The sequence below is a fragment of the Thamnophis sirtalis genome, unplaced genomic scaffold, assembly GCF_051295495.1.
Source record: "Thamnophis sirtalis isolate CommonGarterSnake01/CBP01778 unplaced genomic scaffold, rThaSir2_p1.2 scaffold_2, whole genome shotgun sequence".
Lineage (NCBI taxonomy): Eukaryota > Metazoa > Chordata > Lepidosauria > Squamata > Natricidae > Thamnophis > Thamnophis sirtalis.
Window position 1 is genome coordinate 169,242,307 of NW_028261382.1, and position 24,111 is coordinate 169,266,417.

General features: G+C 39.3%; 1 protein-coding gene across 5 annotated transcripts in view; it reads right to left on the bottom strand.

The window, feature by feature from the left end:
- Positions 1 to 24,111, bottom strand: part of ATXN1 (ataxin 1) — a 214,203-nt gene that overhangs the window by 53,353 nt on the left and 136,739 nt on the right. For 4 of the 5 annotated variants that reach the window (XM_087707423.1, XM_087707427.1, XM_087707422.1 and 1 more), the window contains one exon: positions 16,786 to 16,882. The gene's annotated coding sequence lies outside the window, so the exon portion shown is untranslated. The remainder of the gene's footprint in view (positions 1 to 16,785; positions 16,883 to 24,111) is intronic. The other variant, XM_087707426.1, reaches the window with a different exon arrangement.

The following is a 24,111-nucleotide window of genomic DNA, read 5'->3' on the forward strand; positions in this document are numbered from 1 at the left end:
GAAGCAATCTGCAAACTTGTATTTAATTGCTAAAAAAAGGGTTTTTTATAATCTGATCTAATGGTAAATACTAGCTGACTATTTTACCATTCTTGTTGAACAAGAAAGTTATTGCCTAGCTTCAACTGAAACAGCAAAAATTTCTAAGTACAAAATATGTCTTTTCTAAATAAACTTCTAAAATAAGGGCATTGCCTCATGCCAATAGGTGGTCTAATTATAAATTACTATCAAATAGGCTTGCCTAGTAAATATAGGGCAGCATGCTTAATAATTCACCTAGAGATCCAATTTAATTAAGCACATAGCTTTTCCTCAAGAGGAAATGACAGTTTTTTTCCCCCTATTTTGGTGACAATGACATATCTATCTTTCAAATAGTAACAATAATAAAATATTTCATGTATACTTAAAAATGTAATTACTATTGTTTCAAATGTTTACTTAAAAATGATTAACTTTATTCAAGGATCAGAAAGTATAGAAATAAATGCAGAAACCGTAAAACTTAAGTAGTTACACAAATTTCAAAACGAAACTAATCTTTTGTTAATCTCTTTGCCTGTTCTTTAGAATGGCTCACTCAACAGGCTGGCAATGCAAAATACCTCATTCTATGCTGAATTTGAGTAACCCTTCCTTGTGGCTTTCTAATTGCCACATCCCTGTTAAAAGTAGGCACTAAAGGAAGCACATTTTGAATCAAGTGAGAGAGTGAATATGCATTTTTACTCACATCAATAACTAAGTTGAAGCTGCTGGCTTAATATCTTGGCTGACATTAAAACATGCTGACTATTGAGCATTTTAATTTCATATATTTAAAAAAAAACCACAAGCAACCAAATACCCCTCTCAAAATAACTTCTGAGGAAGAGCTGTTTAATTTCAGATTCAAAGAGTGGAATATGCAAATAGTATTCATCTGTAAAAAGGTAAACCAGGTGTTTCAAAAAAGGTTTAAAGCACTTGAGTTTCAGGTGCAATTAAAATATGGTCAACATTATATATTTTTCTATAAAAGATATTGATATATACTGTACATACATGCATACACGTATCTAGAAATTGCTATCTTTCAGAAAGTGTTATTTACAATACACAATTCAAAATGTGTATTATTGAATTTATTTCCATTGTTTTGTAAAATAGACTACTACTGCTAAACTATATCAAAATCAAGCCCCTATCGAAATACTTCAAGCCCTTCAGTCCCTACCCATTCTGCTACCAACACCACATAATTTTTTGGGGAAAGAGATACCTATTTAGTAATCTAAAAAGTTAATGCATGGTCTAACTGGAATTGATATATAGCACAGTATTAAACCCTTTTGCCACTGTTACTACTCAACCTAAATAGCGAGTAAGATGTGCGTTTTGTATTATGCTAGATCCGTGATGGTGAATCTATGGCACGTGTGCCACAGGTGGCACACAGAGCCATTTCTTAGGGCACGCGAGGTGTTGCCTTGCCAGCTCCAGCGCACCAGCTGATTTTGGCCTTCATTTTCGGCTGTTTTTCGCCCTCCGGAGCTTCCCTGAAGCCTCCGGAGGGCGAAAAACAACCCAACGAGCAAACCGGAAGTCAGTCCCTGAATGTCCGGTTGCCCGTAGGGCCTCCAGAGAGAGGAAAAACAGCCCTACAGGCAACCTGGAAGTCAGAAAATGGGCCATTTCCGGCCTCTGGAGGGCCTGCAGGGCGATGGGGGAGGCCGTTTTCACCTTCCTAGAAAGCCTCTGGAGCTTAGGGAGGGCGAAAAACAGGTCCACTGTGCCATTGAGCACCAAAAGCGGAGGGGGGAGAGCTGAGGGTCGCACGCAAATGCACAGGGGGGGCACATGTGCATGCACGGGGGGTCATGTGTGCCTGCCCTCCCCATGTGCTCCCCCCGCTTTTGGCATGCCATGGCAAAAAGCTTAGCCATCACTGTGCTAGATGAATTTAAAAAAGGGATGCAGTGGTACAGTGGCTAAGATGCTGAGCATGTCAATCAGAAAGGTTGGGAGTTCAGTGGTTTGAATCCCTAGCACCACATAACTGAGTGAGCTCCCGTTACTTGTCCCAGCTTCTGCCAACTAGCAGTTCGAAAGCATGTAAAAATGCAAGCAGAAAAACTGGTATGTATGTATGTGTACACACACGGACCCCACACATTCCTGTATCAAATTGGACTACTAAAAGTAAAATAAAATACCTTGATAAAGGTATGTGTATATGAGTGTGGCGGGAGCACTCTAATCTAAAATACTTTGATCTTATTTAAAATCCTCTGTGTTAATAAGAGCAGCTTAATCAAGTTTTAAAAATGAAAGAACAAAAACATTATTTCTCTAATACATCGTAACATGTGTCAATAACACTTAAATGAAAGCATAGACTCTGACAGTTTCCTGCATAAACGTCTACACCTTCACTGTTCTAACAAGTGCTAGTCACAACTACACAGCTATCATTTCATAATTCAAATTCTGAGAAATCACTGAAAAGTTACTAGTATCTTAGCAAGTACAAATGAAATTAACTCTACACTAGACATTTGGAGAATGTTGTACAGTATCTCATAACTCTGAGACATGCTTTATGTATACTACAAGAGGAAGAGACTTGTTAGTTTATAATGGCTGAATTTGTTAGTTGGAAAAGGTGCTACAAAGATTCTCCAAGAAGCCTGAGTCCACAATCACTTGCTGAGAGGTGGGTTCCTACCAGTTCACACCTATTCGGTAGAACCGGTTCATCAAATCTACCGAACCGGTTAGAAGAGGTTCCACCAGTGGACCCGGAAAGCAGGCCACACCTACAGAAGAAGTTCCAAACTTTTTTGAAACCCACCACTGGTCCTTGGATATGATTATTCTACACTATCATGCTCATATTTATAAAACTCAGTGCCTCTGTGAAAGGCAAGGATGACTACTGCGTTTGTGGTGCAATCAGAACATTGCGTGTGTTGAAGTTGTTTTAACGCAAACCAAAGATGCCTTTTAAAAAATAAGTTTATATCATATTCTTATGCATGCCAGTGCTGTGTGTGAGGTAATTTAAGGTGGTTCTGACAAGTGTCGTCGGCATCTTCATATCCAGTCACATGGGTGGCAAGCCACTCCCATCCGGTCACATGGGTGGCAAGCCACTCCCACAAAGGAGGCCACACCCACAGAGTAGGTTCAAACAATTTATGAAACCCACCACTGTTGTGGACATAATCACTTCTTTAAACAAAATGCATTTTTCTTTCCAAGAGAGGAAAACCAGTTCCAGATTGGCTAAAAATAACAAGTAAAAACATGCACATTACTTGAGGAAGTAGGCAATCTTGAGTAACATGGTAGATGGAAATCCACAACAGTACGGAGCAATGTGCACAAAAACCTATCCCGTTAATCCCTCTGATAAACACTTGCTTCAATTTAAACTTACTGCATCAAAAAGTCTTAGCTGATACTCCTGAATGTAGCTGCTGAAAATATGATATTATTGCATTTTATATACCATCACCTTTCTGAGAAATCAAGTTGAAGAATAGGAAAAAAAACACCTTAAGAGGGGTAACTTTAATTCATGAAACAATGTTTGAAAATAGATGCAAACGAAGAAATAAGAAAGCTATTGCCATCATAAGCCAAACACCAAGGGAACTGCAGTGTTTTAGTCTGATCCATATATTTAGAACCTATATATAAAGCCAGCTGGCACATTGTATTTCTCCCTCCTCTGTTCATTGAAGTAATTTGTAGTATTACAAACTTACAGTAAAATTTGACATATAGCTGCAGTCATGCAAAACAACCACAAGATGTCTCTGCAAAATAACTAGGACTTCATCCAAGGGACAGAGACTCCTTAACCAACAAGGACAAAGAATTTATTCTATGGTATTTTAGGTGTATTCTTTCCCCAAACTGTTATTGAAACACCCTGACATTAATTATTTGGAATCAGTAGACCATATTGATGGCAAAAAATGGCTGTAAGCAGTATTTTATAATCTTCCTATATATTATAAATATAGAGACATATATAAAATATAAAACATTGAAGACATTTTTGTAGCATGTCAGCTAGCTTACAGATTTGTAGTGTCATTGATCTAGATTTAATAGATCAAATTCTGAACACTCTTATAAAACATGTTCAGCTAAACCCATTCCCTAGTGCTGCTCATAATGTCCAGGGGTGGGTTTCTCGCCCCGTTCCAACCGGTTCGGTTGGAACGGGGCCGGCGGCGTCCTCGTGCACGCGTGCAGTGCACGCATGCGTACTAGCGTCTGTGCGATGCTCCAGCTGCTCCTGGAGGATCGCGCAGGCGCTGTATGCGTCCTGCACACGCGTGGAAGCGCAGAACTCGTCAAAACCAGGTAAGGAGCGCGGGCGGGCGGGTGGGCCCTTTGCCGTTCCCGAAGTTACTTACTTCCGGGTTCGCCGACCAACCGGTTCGCGGGGACCGCCGCGAACCGGTTGAAACCCACCCCTGATAATGTCCTACCAGTATATTGGGCCAGAGACGTCACATGGTGGCCACGCCGCGTCGTTTAGCGAAGGGGAGGAAGTCCTGATATGACATGTGACGACGCCGTGACGATGCAAGTTTGACACCCCTAATCTAGTCTCTTAAGACTATAATAGCCAGGATATTTCAACATTTAAAAGTAAAATATATTTATGAATTTGGAGGGCTGAACTTACAATAAGCGCAAATTCACTCTCAAAGACATATTTGTGTGCAGGCCCAGATTTAGTGCAACCTGCCATTAGATATTATATAGCCCTTCATGGCATAGGCCCAGGACATCTGATAAAACTGGCTCACCCCGATGGAACTAGCCTGCCCCACGCACGCTGGTGGAAGGGGCATGCCATAGACACTGTCAGTCAAGGAATTTCAGCTGGCAGGGTCTAGAAGAAGAGCCTTTATTGCCATAGTTCCTGCCCTCTGGAACATTGTGCCTCGAGAGGTGAGATCCGCACCCACACCTTTGGCCTTCCGAAAGGGCTTGAAAACATGGCTGTGCATTGTTTTCATGCATAGTCATAGCATTTTGTTGGTGGCTAATGGATAAAACCCCACCTCTTCCCCATGCAAACTCTGCTCTCTTCCTTCCCATCTTGGTCAATTTGGTTAAGATCTATATTTATTTATCATTTTTAATGTCTATCTTAATACTTATTATCTTAATGTTTTATTTTGCGCTTTAATTCAAACGATTATAAGCTGCCTAGTCCCCTATGGTGAAAAGGGCGACATATAAATGCACACACACACACACACACACCAGCAAAATGATAAATGATCAAGGAAGCATCCTGTGCACTGCCAGCTCTGACTCTCCACTTTGATTTTGAATCTGCTGCAGCTGGAATGCATTTTCTAGAAGAGGAACCTTAATGGAATATAACTCTTTTGACTATCATAAAAGGCCCGTTCCCTGGTGTAAATAATCAGTTAAAAATATCTAGAGAATGGTTCCTCAGAATCTTCAGTTTCTTTGTCCCAACTTTTATCGTGCCACATTTCTGGCCACCCAAAATTCCCACAGGCATTAGTACAAAATAAAAGGAGGTTAGCTGTTTGGAAGAATATGTATTACCATAATTTTTTCCATGGAAGGGAAAAAATTAGCGTGGCAAAAAAGCATCCAAGGGAACAACCTTCATGTAAAATGAAGATCTGTAACAGAGGAACCATTTTAGAGCACGTGCAAGGACTGTATGGCAACCATTTTAAGAAAATATCCCAATATGTTTTCAAAATTACAATGTACCTATTAGCTTAAAAAGACTGCTTACCACAATGGTACACTGTTTTCTGTCTTGAATGGGGACAGAACGGGAAAAACCCTTCCAAGGAAGTTAAAGTCAATATATTTGAATTTGTTTGTCCTTCTGTCACCAAATATAAAATGATCTTCAGCATAATTTAAATTCTCTTTCTTAACTAATAAGCATGTCATCCACCTCCTCTAATATTATCTTTTGTTTAAAATGAATGGGACTGCTATTTAACAATGCAATGTTTATAAATGAAAATAGAAAAAATAATTCAACTGGCTTTGCTATCTACAATATTTTTTAAAAAAATTCTCTTGTTAACTATACTTTGCAGTATTGCCAATCAGTTGCCATTCTAGATTTTTAAATCATTCTAATGTTGCTATCCAGAATTCCTAGCTACGGAGCAGATACAGATTTTCTGTAGTTTTAGTGAAGACTTCACTTGGCCTACAAAAAAGGGAAAGACATAGTGACTTGTATTTTCAGTGACTAAGTTTGGTATTTCTGCCCAAATTTAACTTGAATACAAATGTTCATCCGGCACTTACAAATACGTTAATTATGTAAGAGTAAAACTTATTCAAATAGCTATACAGTGTCCCCAACCCACAGAATATAAACAATTCAAGGAACTGAAACGGTGTTGAACTTTAACAAGGCAGGCCTTAAGGGTACTGTCAAGATGCATTTTCTTTTGACATCTCCCCAAAGTAAGAGTTTAAAAGCAATTATTATTGCAACACAATGCAAGCACCCTTCAATCAAGGGAAAAATTTACATATTTTTACAACCATCACGTAGAAAGGCAGACCAGACCTCCAATATTTCTAAGGCTGACGTGCAGTGCAAAAATACAATAAAGGCTAAATTTTAGAAGAGAGCTGAACAATGAAAACTGAGAACACGATGGCTATTTGATTGTTTTGATTTATATAGCTTCTCAAATCGGGTGGCTTATAGGATTAAAACACACAAACCAGGGGTGGGTTTCAACCGGTTCGCGGCGGTCCCCGCGAACCGGTTGGTCGGCGAACCCGGAAGTAAGTAACTTCCGGGAACGGCGAAGGGCGCACTTGCCTGCCCGCGTTCCTTACCCAGTTTTGACGAGTTCTGCGCTTCCACGCATGCGCAGGACGCATACAGCGCCTGTGCGATCCTCCAGGAGCAGCTGGAGCATCACACAGATGCTAATACGCATGCGTGCGCTGCACGCGTGCACGAGAACGGGGCGAGAAACCCACCCTTGACACAAACCTACCTCACATGACGCCCCTTCCCCCATGCTCAAGGAATAACCCCACTCAACATCAGTGAAGTCAATATTGCAATAAGAATAAAAAACACTTCTGAATAGCTTCTAACAAAGACAATGAACTATATACCGCAGCAGTTACAACAGTCAAAAGAGGACTGCTAATAATAGCAGTCATTTACATGCTGCTTCTTTTAGTTGGTATCAAAATCAGTGATAAAAAAACAACAATAAAAAACTCATGATAAAAGAATATAAAATATAGCAAAACTATTTATCCGTGTCCTTTTTTGATACAATTTCCCCAAAAATAAGCCCTATCCAAAAAATAAGCTCTAGCATGTTTTACATGTGCGCCTATTATAAGCCCCACCCCCAAAATAAACCCTACTTAAGAGCCTGTGCAGCTGGCCAGCTGCCCATTCCATCTCTTGCTTGCAGTGCTGTGGCCATGAGGCGAGGCAGGGTGGCAGTGGAGCTGCCCCACGTTTCCCGCACCTCAGGGCCCCCGTGCGGACTAGCCATGCCCTAACAGCTGCCTTGCGGCGGCAGCACTTACAGCCATGTACAGCAGGAGCCCACATGGCTGCTGGCCCACTTCTGCTTGTTTGCCGCCCGAACGGAGCAGGAGGTTAAGTGGTGCGTTGTGGCTACAAGACAGGTGTCAGGGTGTGCATGGCTTGGCTATGGGAGGCTCTGAGGTAAGCCGATCCAGGGTGCATGGGGCAGCTCCACCCCCACCTCCTATCTTGCCTCATGGCCATGGCATCGGCGCGTCACTCGGCCTCCAATTCTGTTGTGGCTGCGAGCAAGCAGAATTGGGCTGGCGACCATGCAGGGTCCTGCTGGACAGGGTTGTGGGAGCCACCACTGCTGTGAGGTAAAATAAGGTTCACATCATACATTGCCTGGATGTGGGGGCCTTGAGGTAAACCACTGCAGGGGAGGATGGGGTAGCTACTCTTCTGCCTTGTAGCGGCAGCACTGGCAAAACTGCACAGCCTCCTGCCCCAGTGCGAGCAAGCAGAAGTGGGCCTCCTGTACATGGAGAGAAAAAATAAGACACCCCCTGAAAATAAGCCCTAGTACTTATTTTGGAGTCCAAAAGAAAATAAGACCGGGTCTTATTTTCGGGGAAACACAGATATCTATCAGCAACTCTTCAATCAGTCATTCTACACTGAGAGAAAAATAGATTGTCACAATATGCCCATCAATTCTATAAAACTTCCTTAGTTTTGACATTATCGGTAGTGACCCTAAAAACACTGAGAAACTGACTTCTTGCTGAGAGTTATGAATAGTAAACATTCAGCTGTTATTTTTCACTAAAAAGCTTCTCCTACATAAATTCATTTACACAAAAGTCACCAAGAATGTGGATTCCCTAGAAAATTTTTGATTAACTATTAATACCCAGGGTGTCACAGGTTGTCAACTGGATAAAGCAACAGCTATTTTCAAGAGATAACTATTTTACTAGCCATTTATTTGGAATTCTGTGTATCTAGTTATTCCTTTGTTTTCTATTTCACATTTTAAAAATCAACTCATATTTATTTTTGAGTGCTAGGTTTATTAGTGTCTTATTTATTTCTCATTAGTCTTGTGTTCAAGACTGCAATGTTATAAAGCTACCTCTCTGGTTCAGGAGCAGCAAAGGAGCTTTTATATTCTATGTATTTGGCTTTGGGGAGGAAAATTTAAGGTTCCTTTCCTTCGTTCCCTAGATCTGGGCTGGTGAAGCCTTGGAGGAAGGGATAAGAATATCCAGTAAGATAGAGGTTGTCAATGACAATCCACTATAATTTGTAAATTATTTTTTTTTAATTGAGGTTACCCTAGAAAAAAGGCTCTGCCAGCTAAATTATATTTCCTCTCTATTGGTAAAAGGTCAGCAAAAGAAGCAAAAACTAATGAAAAAAATAATCGAAGATAAATTCTAATGGATATCCATACTGCATGTAGCAGTTTCAGAATTAAGAATGCTAAACTGAGCAGGCCATTTTTGTATTTACAAAGCCCAACTAGAAAAAAGTGTAAATTGTTAATATTTAATAATTAAAATAAAGCAAATAAAACATTCAAACTAGTAAAATGTACTTTTCACTATTATTTTCTTTTTGAAGTACTGTTCACACATTAGGTACATTTTGGAAAAGGATTTAGGAGCATAACATCTTAACATATGTTATCAATAGATGTACACGATAGAAAAAAATGTGAAAATTAAAACCCAGGCATCTGGGAATTCAAAATAACAAGGACATAGTAAGGTTAATAGGAATAGGTGGTGAAATTCATTTTCTTTTCCACAAAGTGATTGCATATATAATTTCAAAAGTGCTATTCAGATATTTGGTTATTAGCCTAGTTGGAAACTCTGGGAAATGAAAGACTTTACAAGAGGAATGGACATCAGCATTTATTTAAGGCTTTAAATATATTAACAAGAAAAACATGAGATTAAAATTAAAACCATTTTCAGTATTACTCCATCCTGAACAAATCCCTCTGAATATTCATTGCCCTCATTCTGGGTTATCAAATTTAACTTTTGCTTTCAGTATAAGCTACAATTTTCAAGACAAAGAGCCTGCTTAAAATACATTGCAATCTTTCAACCAGCAGTATTATCATAAACAACATTGTTATTGTTCTGTTATCAACCCCATGTTATAACCCCAAACACAAGAAAATTATGCTAAGACAATTAATATTGAATCAAAGGGGCTAATGAGACAATGGAATGCAATCTAAAAATAGATTTCTTTGTGGTTGTTATAATAACATCTTCATAATTTCCGGAAGTCAGGAAGAGAATCAAGGAGATTTGGTATATCCATTGAAAGTATAATTCTTCTAGGCTAGAAGAGTAAGAAGGGAGGTAACTTCTGTGAGTAAAGAATTGAGTAGAGCACAGTAGATAGTAAAGTAAATAAGTAAGTAAGTAAGTAAGTAAGTAAGTAAGTAAGTAAATAAATAGAGAGAGAGAGAGAGAAAGGAAGGAAGGAAGGAAGGAAGGAAGGAAGGAAGGAAGGAAGGAAGGAAGGAAGGAAGGAAGGAAGGATATCTCTTTATTAATACGTCAAGCAAAACTTCATCTTAGATAAAGTGAAAATACCACCAGTTGAATAGAAATATTATGAATGGAAAGAAGACTAAGATTTGATGAAAATCAATAAGATTACCAGCTTTGGGTGACCAAAGCTTTCTGAGATTTTCTATTACCACTTAACTCAGAGGTGGGCATTTGCTCTAGAAAGTCTACGGTTGCGTCCTCATGGTCACATGATAAAGTTCAGATGCTTGCCAACTGGTTCACATTTATGAAGGCTGCAAGGTCCCACGGTCATGTGATCAGCTTTTGCAAACTTCTGACAAGCAAAGTCAATGGGGAAATCCAGATTCACTTAACAATCATGTTACTATGTTAAGAGATGCAATGATTCACTTAACAATTATGTCAAAGAAAAGTTGTAAAATGGGGTGAAACTCACTTAACAAATGTTTCACTTGGCACCACACATTTTCGGCTCAATCTGATCATAACTTTAGGACTACCTGTATTAGATTCCTGGTAACCGTATATGCCAATGTTCATAAAATAAAACAAACTGTTATAAAGTAGTCAGGAGCATATACTTTTCTATTGCAAAATTTGAAGCATTCGAATTTATTACCTATAAAATAAGGTTGCATTTCTTTACAAAAAACAATTTTGAGCCAGGGGATTTTGTGAGTAGACGATAGCTGATTAGACTGAGCCTCATTGAAAATAGAGATTTACTTGAAATAGAGGAGGAAGTGCTGCTGGTGAACCATCATTTCTGCTACCCATTGGCCATCCTTCTCTTAGCTGCTGAATTCCAACGCTGGGTTGGCAAAAGTGTTGCCTAGTTGCCCAGTTCTATCGCCGACACCTGGGGAAACCAGGAATGGATTCTGCTAATAGTGTTACTTATCTTCCAGATTCCATCCCAATGGTAGGGGGGGTGGCATGTCAGCCCTCGGGCTGCCATTCACGGTGTTTGCGATATCGCATGCCCAGCTGACCGAGGGGTTACCAGCTGTTAGTCTCTTGCGTTCCTCCATCCTGGCGTCTCCTTCCTTCACCCGATCGGCGCAGTGATGTGGCCTGGCTCTCCTCTTTTATGGCTGCTCCCTCCTGATCGGCACAGTGTGGTTGAGTGGCTCTCTTCCTTCCTGGCTGCATCCTCCTCCCTCCCGATCAGCACAGCACGTTTGGCGGTGACATCAGCAGCCGCGCAACGCAGCAGGACAAGTGCCGGTGCTGAGAGGGGACTTTTCCATTCTGTTTGCTGCAAGTATGGTCCTGGATTCTCCCTGACTGGGCTGGACTAATTTTGTTCCCAAAGTCCCTCTCTACCTGGACTGGAGTGGTCTTTCATTTTCCAATGATTCTGTGCTTTGTCAGGGGGGGTTGGCTTATGGGTGGATGTTGGCATATCCTGGAGTAACGATGGGCGGGGTTATGAGGTAAGGGTGGTTATGGGAGGGGGCTTGTGAGGTATGGGTGGGATGGAGCTATGTGTATATAAGTGGGTGTAGGGATTACCTGTTTAGATCTGAATTCATGTGCAATATTTACTAGTATCAGTCATTTGTTGCCGGTTATCATAAGTTTCACAAAGAAGGAGATAAAAGCATTTAAACTTCCAAACTGCTTCTCTTGTCATGTCACTGGTGAATGTCGGAACGATGACAGACACTTCTAATAGCATGAAGTGCTCATAGGATACCCCGACTTCTTACTCAAGACTTAGGGGTACAGCAGGTATTTTAGTATCAGAACCACATCTGGCGTAATCATAAGGAAACATACTATTCTCAACGTAATAGTTTTTCTCCAATAAGGATTGGATGGAATATGACTGCTTCCCTCTCATGCTTCAGTAATAGTAACCTATTTTTTGATAGATGCCAATCATAGCATATTGAAAAATGGGACTGTTTGGTTGGCATTGCATGCTACTTAGTTCATGTTTGTCTTATCATAGTTATTCCTACTTCATTTATTGTTAAGTTTCACAAAAATGTAAAATCCATTATCATCCATTTTTCTTTCCAACAGAACGTCTTGCAGATTGAAGTCTACAATTTTTGTGGATGGACAATTGTAGTACTCAGCACAAACTACAATGAAAGAATCGTTTCTGAATGCAGGTTAACTTCCACTATTTAAATCAATTGTGAAACCATAATAGGAGACCAAATCAAGCTCTCCGTTTTCTTATAATAAATTGGACGACTATAATATTCCTTCAGGCTGGAATGAAAGGGAAATGCAGTTAAAGATTTATCATATTGGAAAGCTAATCTATAATCATAATTCTTTATTTGGATTTCAATGCAAAGTCTTCACACACAAAAAGGTTGAATACATAACAGCCTTGGGTGATTTGTTCCTCCCCCATTTTTTTAAAAAACAGAATTTCTGCTGAGCAAAAGAAAAAAGAAAGCAAAATGAGGAACTCCACAATTATCCAGTTTCAAAACTAAGATTTATCCCTTGATTATAATTATATCTATTTAGGAATAAGACTGACTGACTTCTATAAAGCTTATGACCAAAACACAATTTCCTAGAAACATAATGTATGGTATTATTTTTTGAGGCAACGAGAAACTCAACATACAATTTTTTAAAAGGAGGGCTACACTTTCGATGCAGCGAACAATTATTAGATGAACCACATATTCCTTCCTGCTAGTATCAACCGCATCTTACTTCAGGGGTAAAACATGTTCTTATTCTCACATTCCAAATCTATATTAATGAATATCAATCCTTCTGTTCTTAGATGGTTTGGGAATAAAGAACAAAAAAAAAGCAGGTTGCAATCTTGAATTCCCCTCCTCCACCACTGATTTACTTTGCCTATCATATCTATTTCAAAAGAATGAAACTCAACAACTGTAGTAATCCTTGCTGTGTTAGGTTACCAAAGGACCTCAAAATAGCTGCCTTAAAGTGGCTGTTATGAAAATATCAGAATATGGTGGTTCTGCAACAGAAGCACAAAATAGAAATCAATTAATAAAACATGCTAATAATAATTCATTGATGCTAAATAATTATTACTTTGGCAAAGATCTTACAGTCCTTTAACCCTACTGTACAGGTTGCCTTCCCCATTATGCCCATTTAAAGTAAAGCAACAGCTGTCTTCTTTGGTTCTTAGTCAAGAATAAGTCACTGCCTTTTCTAAACACATGTTGATCCCATCTCTAAATATGCGAGCTGGTACACAGAGATTTGTTGCTTATAAAAGAGAGATAAAAGAATCTTTCAAAGCCTGTAATTCTGGGGAATAAAAGAGATGCAAGCAAGTTTAGAAGCAAACTATTTTGGACTTTTAAATTGTGAGAAAATTTTTCATTGCTTCCGTCAAGAAAAAGAGCTGATAATTCTCAAACAACTATACAACCCTAAGTCAGAACTGCTCCCCACATCTCAAATGGCCTGCAAAATGTAAACTAATACATTGCTTAGCATTCTTGCATAAAGATTTTTGCCATACTCCCAGGATACTATTGTTGACATGCAGTTCTGATGAAATAATTAACAGGAACACTCTAAGCCTAGGGAAAGGGAGTGTTGTGAAGTCTGCCAGCTAGTGCAAGAAGCAGCATGACACAGGCTTCATGGGTTAGTCAATGACTGGACTTGCCAATCATTATGGATCAGTGTTTCCTAATAATTCTGGGTATTCTACATTGCAAGGTTTGGGGTTTTATTGACCAGTTTTAAACTACAATTCCCAGAATTCCCTATTGTAACAATAAAGCTTTTCTTCTGAGGTGCTTTGCTCTGGAGATAAGTCACACCTACAGCTGAACAATGACTGGAAATGTAGGTACCTTTGCTGTCATAGAAACTCCTCTGTTTCAAACTACCCGTAGTTTCTCCCTTCCACACAAGCCCTTTGATAAACCAGGAGAGGATTAAAAGGGAAATCTTTACCCCATCCCACCTCTAGTTAAGACTACCGAATGGGAAACCAAACAAATTTGGGGGAACCAATAGCTCAGCCAAGTTGAAGCAGACGATAGAAAATCCTAAGATTTAAACAGAAATTAACTTTATTAAAGGAGCCCAAACAAAGTAAGGTTCCCCTCGCGCATATATGCTAGTTGTCCCCGACTCTAGGGGGCGGGGCTCATCTCCGTTTCAAAGCCCAAGGGCCAGCACTGTCATCTCAGTGGTCATGTGGCCGGCATAACTAAACACCGACGGCGCACAGAACGCTGTTACCTTCTCACCAAAGGTGGTCCCTATTTTTCTACTTGCATTTTTACATGCTTCCGAACTGCTAGGTTGGCAGAAGCTGGGACAAGTAACGGGAGCTCACTCCGTTATGCGGCACTTAGGGATTCGAACCGCCAAACTGCCGACCTTTCTGATCAACAAGCTCAGCATCTTAGCCACTGAGCCACCTTTAGGTTAAACACACGCACACAAAACACACATTTAAAAGGAGATATAAAGCAATCCACCCAAACCCTAATGCAATTCCTGTTACACTGAAAAAAAACTCAATTTCCAACTTTGGCCAAGGTAACACCCCCCCCCCCCAATCCAGGACTTTAACAACTCTCTTCAAAACCCAAAAATGATTCCTACCTCAAAACCTGACATAAACCACTTATTTTCCTTTATTGGCTCTTGGGGATCAGGAGACACCCTCCGAGCGCATGATTGGTTGATTATAGAAACAGCCAGCAGGTGCCCACTACACCTGTCAATAGGAGTTAAACCATTTAACAACCATTTATCGTTAATCCATTTTAATTCCATAATGTAAACAATCCAACAAGAACCAAGGGAGACAGAAAGGAAGTACTCAAGAGAATGCCAGGCGTTCCCAAAGAATTACTAAATTCTAGGACTAATAAATTGCGTTAGCTATGGATACAATTTCACGTGTGTCCAAACTATTTTGAAGTTAACTTTGCAGCATTTTTTTAAAAAAATCACAGCAATAAAGCTGCTTATCAAATGGGGATACTTTATTCCTTTTTTGTGAACAGCTCCGGAGAAAAACCCTTCATTTTTCTGTTGGAAATGTAATTGAAACAAATCTTTTTTTTCTCAATTCTCTTTGAATTAGATTTGACGATATACTACTCTAAAATCTAATGGTCTTCATTATTTGCTGTTCCAGCCTGCCAACTGCACATAAAAAGAACCTAGATAATTATACCTTGAAAAGAAGAGCAGTACACATGCGGAAATGTTCATCTGCCACGACATACAGGCAGAACATAACAATAACAACAAATTTAAAAAAAAAACTTTCCATCAGGTATCCTTTAAAAAAGACATGGTTATGTAAAACCATATGGGATGGCACTGTGGATAACAAGGTCTTCTTTATGGATATTAGAGAAGATTTAACTATATACCAAGGAACTGAATGCAATCTCTTCAATATGGAGGTTTAGATATGGAAACAGCCAGGAATGTCACTAAGTAATTATCTAAGTATAGATAATCTAATCTATATTGCCTAGTTGTTATCAAGGTGAAATAAAATTGTAATCTCTTATACAATGAGTGCATGTATATCTTTCCTTCTTAAGGGCTAACACTTGCATATATCACTCTTATATAGGAAGATAAGAGTTGCATATATTTTTCTAAAGTGAACTATTCCTAATTGCCACTAGGTAATTGCTAAATGATCTTTGTTTGTCTTTTCAAAATCTTCCAGTTCTAACAAATTAATAGGCTAGAGCAGTGTTTCTTAACCTTGGTGACTTGAAGTCCTGTGGACTTCAACTCCCAGAATCCCCCAGCAGCGTAGTTACGCTGGCTGGGGGATTCTGGGAGTTGAAGTCCACAGGACTTAAAGTCGCCAAGGTTGAGAAACACTGGGCTAGAGTTTATAAATGATAAAGCCACGTATACCGATGGCTGTTAGCAAAATACTACCCTAACCAAAGGCCATCATCACTCTTTGCCATTTAAATATTATGGGAAAACTAAAAATGATCTGTGCAGTTCAATCCTAAAAATATTTATTTAAGTGCTTCCTATCCAAAAGGAAGGTCACATAAAACGATAGCCAAACAAGTCTGATCCTGTGCAATTTTACAAAGAAATGGAGTGTCAAGTTTGCTTTTTGAGAATGTTCACCTATCATAATTCTAAATTGAAGTTACTTGCAAGTTGCATTCAATTTAGGCCCAAAAATAAATATGTGAGTCTAGATTTACTGCTATGAATGTCCTACTCTGAAAAAAATGGAGAATTAAATCATATTCAGGAAATAAATGTTCATTCTGACAGCTAAGACAAGCACAAACATTTATAATACATACTTTGCCACACCTTCCTTTGAAAGTTTTATTGTTGAAATATACTGGTAATATTTTTTCAACTAACATAATGTATGTTTGGATGAGATTTCAAGTACTATTTCTCTTCTCTTCAACAGAACTGTCCAAAAGATAGATCTGTGAATATTTAAAACATATCTTTAACAATTCTCTTGCTCACTCATTTACAAGGAAAAATAACCTTTCATAAGGACCCATCTTGACATTAGAAGCAAACTGATATATTAGATATCTAAGTCATGTTCTCTGCATGTTGCCAAATCATTGACGTTCATTATCATGGGTAAATAAGTGAAATGTAGCATCTGCCCTTCTTCTGATTCAGATGACTTAGCGCCAAATATAGTTACAAAGGCGGTATTCAAAACCCATTATTGTATAGTTTACTCACACCATTCACTGCTGTCTTCTGGATATCCCAGGTTATGCTTTCCCTTCCAGAATTTGCAGATGTTACTGGATAGCTGACAGGTCCATCAATAGTGCTTCTTTCAAATAAAAAATTAAAAAGTAATGAGAAATAAGGCAAGGAAAAGTATCATATTATATAATAGCAAAGTTTCAATAAAAAAAATTAATGGATTTTGAATAACTGGAACTGAAGACGCACTTCAAAGCGTTTTTAGAATCCTTGTTTCAAAAAGCACAAACTATACTGTATTAATTTATAATTTCTAACCCTCCTTTTTTTGTTTTCTACTTTCAAACATGTCATAAAAACACATTTATGTGTATATCAATTTATGTGTATATCAATTTCTGTGTAGAGCAATGATTCAGTAAAGAAATCTACAAGGATAGTTTTATAATTTGTTATGGGTGCATTACTTGGAGCCTGACATTCTGTATGTATGTCTTTGTTTAATATATATTGATTAAGACGTCTGCCCACATACAAAACTGTTGTGGTCCAGCAGGAGCCGTTGGAGCTGCCACCAGACTCTGACAGCGAGGGGCCCTAGGAGTCGGCTTTGGAGGACCCTGGACAGGGTTCCGACTCCGAGCAGGGCGCAGAGAGGCTGGTTGGCCACCAGGAGGCGCCTGAGCCTTGGACCAGTGGGGAGGAGACAAGGGAGTGTGAGCCTGAGGTCAGCAGTGAGTTGTTCCTGGATGCCCGGCACCGAAGAGCTAATAGGCGTAAGGAACAGTTGCGCAGCTACAGGAGGTAATTGCACTCGGTTCACTGACAAAACCGCGAAGCCCTTTTCTGCGCCAACATAACTGCGGAGGGCAAATCTGCGCCTTCCAAAGCGCTCAGCAAAATGCAACCCTAGCACGCCAACATCAGTACTACATTTTACTGTCTGTAATTGATATATTTATTCCATTTGATGCAACAAAATAAACTTTTACTAGCATTCAAAAGCTAGCCCTAACCCTAGCCCTAAACCTAACCCTAACGCTAACCCTAAACCTAACCCTAAACTTAACCCTAAACCTAACCCTAACCTTAACTTAAATCGGCTTTCTGTCGCCGCGCTGTTGTAAAGCACCCTTCTGTCGCTGCGCTGTTGTTGCCACGCTGTTGTTGGTGCGGTGATGACGTTGCGGTTTTAGCAATGCGGTTTTGTCGGTGCGCTTTTGTTGTGTGTGCTTTTGTCGGGTCATGATTGGACTCAGCTGGTGGTCATTAGGCTCCTCTCCAGACTATAAAAGGACTGCTTGTGCACATGCCCCTTTTGCAGACGTCAACGCAGGAACTAATGTCGGAGTACATTATTGTGAGCTTGGCAGGCTGGATTGCTGCCACGGCTTATCTGTGCTGGATTGCTGCCCAAGCTTGTCTGTGCCGGTTTGCTGCCAAGGACCTGATTGTCTGTTAATTAAATGCTGTAACTTATCTTTGGCTCGGAGTGTGTGTTGGTGTGGGACGAGGGAGGTCAAAACACAAAACTATGCACAGTCAAAATTGTTTGGAGGCCAGATAACATTCTACAATTTTCACCCATATTTCATCAATACACAGTACAATTTTACTATGTTGTGAACATTTATATTTGTATATAATTCATACTTGCCATTTAAACACACAAATACAACTATAATATGCAACATTATTTAAGAAGCATTCACTACAGTATGCTCACCAATTCCTACCTTGAATCTCTTAATAAGGAACATTCTGTATGGCATTTTTCACATGATCTGAACTAATTTTAATAAACCAATGTTTTGCTTTCTCATAAGAAATATAATTAAAGGCTCAATAATTTTTGTCCGTGAATATATCAAAACCTTCCAAAAGTTAAAGTAGAAATTAACCCCCAGATCATGTCAAATTATTTTCCCCTGAAATATCTTACATACAGAGATATAAGCACACTGGAAAGCCTAAAGAAAAAAGTTCCACATTTACAGGGGTTTTTTTTGGAACAGGGCCTGTGAGATCATAGCTAAACCTACTGTAGAGGCAATCTGCAGTTAAACTGAATAGTAGGTCTATTACTTTCTAGGTAGTCAAAATTTATGAACCTAAAAGCCCATATTACATCCTTTCACCACTAGTTAAATTAACTTAGTACATCTCTTTGGAACAGATTTAGAAAACAGAATGGGAACACTTAAAGCATGAGTTGTTAAGATATCTATTGATCTGAGAGAGGGGAAAAAGTATTAGGCCCAGATAAGAGCCCCAAGGAAAATGCTGTACAACCAGGATTATATTTGGCATGGCATGGCACAACTATCTAATTATATTTCTAGTTGGCTTGACTTGAAAAAGTATTTTGTAAGAAGTAAGAGAAAAAAAGGACCCTTTCCTTTGATCAAGGACTCCTTCTCTCTCCTTGTCCCAAAGGATACCATCAATGGTAACTCATGTCAAAGGTCATCTGTCTGCTATCTAAATAAATCATCGGATTCAATTGATTGTAGCTGCCTCTGCTAGATAACCTCTTCTTTTGAATCAGAAGTAAGCAAGCAAGCAAAATGGAAAATGGTATATCTACTCCATCTTCAACTGCTAAATCTGATGTTTCTGAAAATAATTATCTCAATCTAGTCAATCTAAATTTGATTTCTTTAACAAAGGCTTCATCACTACTTTTTGTATCCTTTCAAGAGCCATTTATTCTTCCAAAGTCCTTATCTCCAAATCAGTTCTGGTAGCTTTTAATAGTTAGGAAGTTAGGAAGTAGTAGTTAGGAAGTCTGTCCATCAGGGGTGGGTTTCTCGCCCCGTTCCAACCAAACCGGTTGGAACGGGGCCGGCGGCATCCCATGCACGCGTGCAGTGCACGCATGCGTACTAGCGCCTGTGTGATGCTCCAGCTGCTCCTGGAGGATCGTGCAGGCGCTGTATGCGTTCTGCGCATGCGTGGAAGTGCAGAACTCGTCAAAACCGGGTAAGAAACGCGGGTGGGCGGGTGGATCCTTCGGCGTTCCCAGAAATTACTTACTTCCGGGTTCGCCGACCAACCGGTTCACGGGGAGCGCCGCGAACCGCCTGAAACCCACCCCTGCTGTCCATCCTCCTAGATCATATAAGGCCTATGAAATTATTTTCAGTACCACTCAAGTATCACCCTAATCCAGTGATGGGATTCAGCCAGTTACCTATTCGGGAGAACCGGTTGGTAACTTTCTAAGTAGTTCAGAGAATCGATTGTTGGAAGAAATCTCCTTTTGTTTTTTTCCACTTTACAGGGCTAATCCTGTAAGGAAGGCGGGAAGGAAACATTCTGGTGTTGTTCCTAGCCTAATCTTTATTGATCTGCTTACAGAAACTGCCTCTCCGGTTAACCCTTATTACATTGTAACAGCTAAGGCGAAGCGCCCATCGACCTGAGTGACTTTGAGTTGGCCAAGCCCACCCAGTCACATGACCACCGAGCCCCACCTACCCCGATAGTCATTACGGCAGAGAACCGGTTGTTAAATTATTTGAATCCCACCATTGCCCTAATCCTACAGTTACTCTCTCTATGAATTTTACATCCCCCTGGCACTACAAGTCTCCAAACATATCATAATTAATTCTGCTTTGCCTTAGGCTTTGGATTTTATGCAGTCATACTGCATTTAAAAGGATATCAAATGCATTTATTATTTAATTTCATATAGAGTCACGTTCCTGAAAAATCTCACATTAAGCAATTCACATAAAGCAAGACACTGAACGAGGATTAAAAAATGGAGTTTTGGGTCATGATATCAAATTGTGTAGCCCACTGTAGCCCATAAATGATATCATACATTTTTAGAGCACTATTCTCAAGCATCACATTAATCAACTATGTTTTGTTCCCATTCTCTCTGTATAGCAAAAGCACTTTTTCTACAGCTGGATTTCTAATGTGCCTGGTATTCATAGCAGAAAGAGGCAGAATGCATCACAACACTATGAATTTTATTAGAATTCTTTATTATATCGGGCCCAGTAGATTTGTCCAGGTGAAAAGAATGTCTTAGGCTAAGGATCTTTCACCAGCTTCAGTGTGATGCAACATTTCCTCCTTTGTTTCTAGTATTAGAGAGGTACAACACAACTGTAACAAAAGGCAACAGTAAAAATATTGGGTTTCTGTCTGGATGGTCTCTTGTGATGAGCCGATGGACAGAGAATGGAAGCAGTGGACTTCCTCCCATATTTGGGCATACCAGGGGTTGTAACTCTAAATTACTTACATACATACATACATACATACATACATACATACATACATACATATATATTTCTCTCTCTCTCTCTCCCTCTACCTACCTACCTACACACTCTCTCTCCCTACCAACCTACTGTATTTCTCTATCTATTTCTATTTCTCTCTCTCTCTCTATCCCTTTATCTATCTACCTACCTACTTACCTACCTACTGTATTTTTCTCTCTCTCTCTCTCCCCCCCTCTACCTACCTACCCACTGTATTTCTCTCTCTATATATCCCTCTATCTACCTACCTACCTATTCTCTCTCTCCCTACCTATCTATTGTATTTCTCTCTCTCTCTTTCTATTTCTCTCTCTATCCCTCTACTTACCTACCTACACACTCTCTCTCTCCTTACCAATCTACTGTATTTCCCTCTCTATCCCTCTACCTACCTACTCTCTCTCTCCCTACCTATCTACTATATTTCTCTCTCTCACTCTTTCTATTTCTCTCTCTCTCTATCCCTCTACCTACCTACCTACACACACTCTCTCCCTACTGCATTTCTTTCTTTCTCTCCCTTTCTATCCCCCTATCTACCTACCTACTTTTAGTAGTATTTCTCTATCTATCTATTTCTCTCTCTCTCTCTATCCCTTTATCTACCTACCTACCTACCCTCTCTACCTAACTACCTACTGTATTTCTCTTTCTTTCTCTTCCTCTCTGTCCCTCTATCTACCTACCTATTTTTTTTTTAAAAAAATTGCCTCTTCAAAACCTTGGTGCGTCTTATACTCTGAAAAATATGGTACATATAAAAAACATTAGAACCAGGGCAAAATCAGAATGATGCAAGGACAACAGTCAGTAAGTAAAGGCCAGCTAAGATGCTACTCTACCTCCCCTCCCTTGCTTGCATTATCATCTGTTCTGCTCCAAACCTTTTTATATTTGTGCCTAACATAAATCTATCAGTTTCAACTCCTGTTTCATTGCTGAGTTCCCACCACTCCCATTGCAAGCGAGCACTCCCTGTATCTGGGTAACTTCAAGGATAGACAACAGCAACTGCTGGTGCCTTGCTTCTCTCTTCTTCCCTTGTTTTATAATTTAAACAAATTTACATGGATGCAAATTTCATTTATTAGAATTTTAAAAGCATTGATTTCCATAGCATTTAAACATTTTTTTTTGTCAACAATTGAACACATTTATATATCCCTGCTTCAGATACAGGAACTATCTGAACATAAAATATACATTTAACAGAATATATAATTATCTAAAATGTGATGTCATAAAGAGCGATTGTTTGAATCATAGCTGAAATTATCCATAAATAAAATAAAACAAAGTGTGGTTTAGCTCAACTTCAAAGCAAAATACCAACTATAAAGTTAAAAGACCCAGTAACTGATTGCTACATGCAAGAACATGAGGAGAACCAATGATTATTCTGTGTTGAATATTTCCTGCTAAATCTGAATGTTCCACCCAACTCACAATGTCTTCAACTTATACGAAAAAAATATAATAAAATGTGCGGCTGGCTTCTATAGTTAAGCCACATCAAAAGTTTTTTCCTTCCAGCTCTTCAGCAGGTAACTTTTGGATTTATTGCCATGTTTTTGTTTTGTGATACATAGTAATCCATACTTCTGTAGAAGGCAAGCATAACTTTCAGAATCATGGGGAATAATATTTAAATCATCATATTAATAAACTACTTCTGTTATAGATGTAAGTATTACCATATTTTTCAGAGTATAAGACACACCAGAGTATAAGATGCACCAAGATTTTGAAAAGGCAAATTAAAAAAAAAAGTTTTTGCACTCTGCAGACCTCCCCAAAACGGCCTGTTTTTCGCAAAAACGGGCCTGGGTTTTTGTTTTTTCCAAAAAAAGGGCATGGATAGCCTTTAGGAGGCTTGTAGAGTGCTCCGGGGGGGGGGGGGACAAGCAAAAAACAGCCTGTATAAGCCTCCTAAAGGCTATACATGGCCATTTTGGTGAAGGGGGCGGGGTTTCAGGAGGCAAAAAATGCTGTATTCAGTGTATAAGATGCACCCAGATTTTCAGCTCTTTTTTGAGGGAAAAAGGTGCGTCTTATACTCCAAAAATACAGTACTCACTTTCTTGAACTTCTGAAGGAGAAGTAACTTAGGCCCATATATCTCATGCAGAAGAAATTAAAGGACAATAATTATACAAGATAATGGGAGAAAGTTAATCAGCCACCCTCTAGCCTGATCATTAACTCAATCTGCAACATCCAGCCTAATAATGCTTAAAATAGTCACATAGAATAAAGTTGGAAAAGAATATAATTTATATGGAGATTCTCAGTCATCCAGGTGATGGTTGTCCCAAAGGTGCTTTTTTTTCCCAAGAGACAACTGGACTTTCTGATTTTTTCTTTGACGACGTTTCACTTCTCATCCAAGAAGCTTCTTCAACTCTGTCTTCAAAGAAAAACCAGAAAGTCCAGTTGCCTCTTGAAAAATCACTTTTGGGAAAAAGACTCTTAATATTAACTAGTTCCACAGAAGCATCTCTGACACACGGCTATGCAACTTCTGTTTGAAGACTTCTAGTGAAGGAGAACTCATATATCATGTAGCAGCACGTTACAAGGAGTGACAATTTGTGTAGTCAGGAGGTTCCTCTTGAAGTTTAGCCTGAACCTCCTTCTTTGAAAACTCAACCCACTGAATTTGGTTCTGAACAACAGAGAATATACTATTACAAATGGGGCCTGAACACAGCATAGGGGAATAGAACAATTAGTAGCTGTGATATATTCTCCATGCTCCTGTTCAAGCACCTCAAGATAGTATTCACCTTTTTTATTATCTTCATTATTTATTTATTAAGTTTATTTGCCACCCATCTTGAGGTTCATCGCATTGTTAGCTTATGTTTAAGTTGTGACTGAAGAGTAAACCCAGATCCCAGATCCTTTCAAATGTATTACTGCCATTAAACGCCTCGTCCACTCAACAGTCATCGTTTTTGGTCCAGGTGCAGAATGATTTGGTTCTCCATATTCATTTAAGTCCACTATTTAAGCCACTCCAGAACTTTCTGAATCTTATATTTCTACTTTGAATCTCACCTCCTTCTAC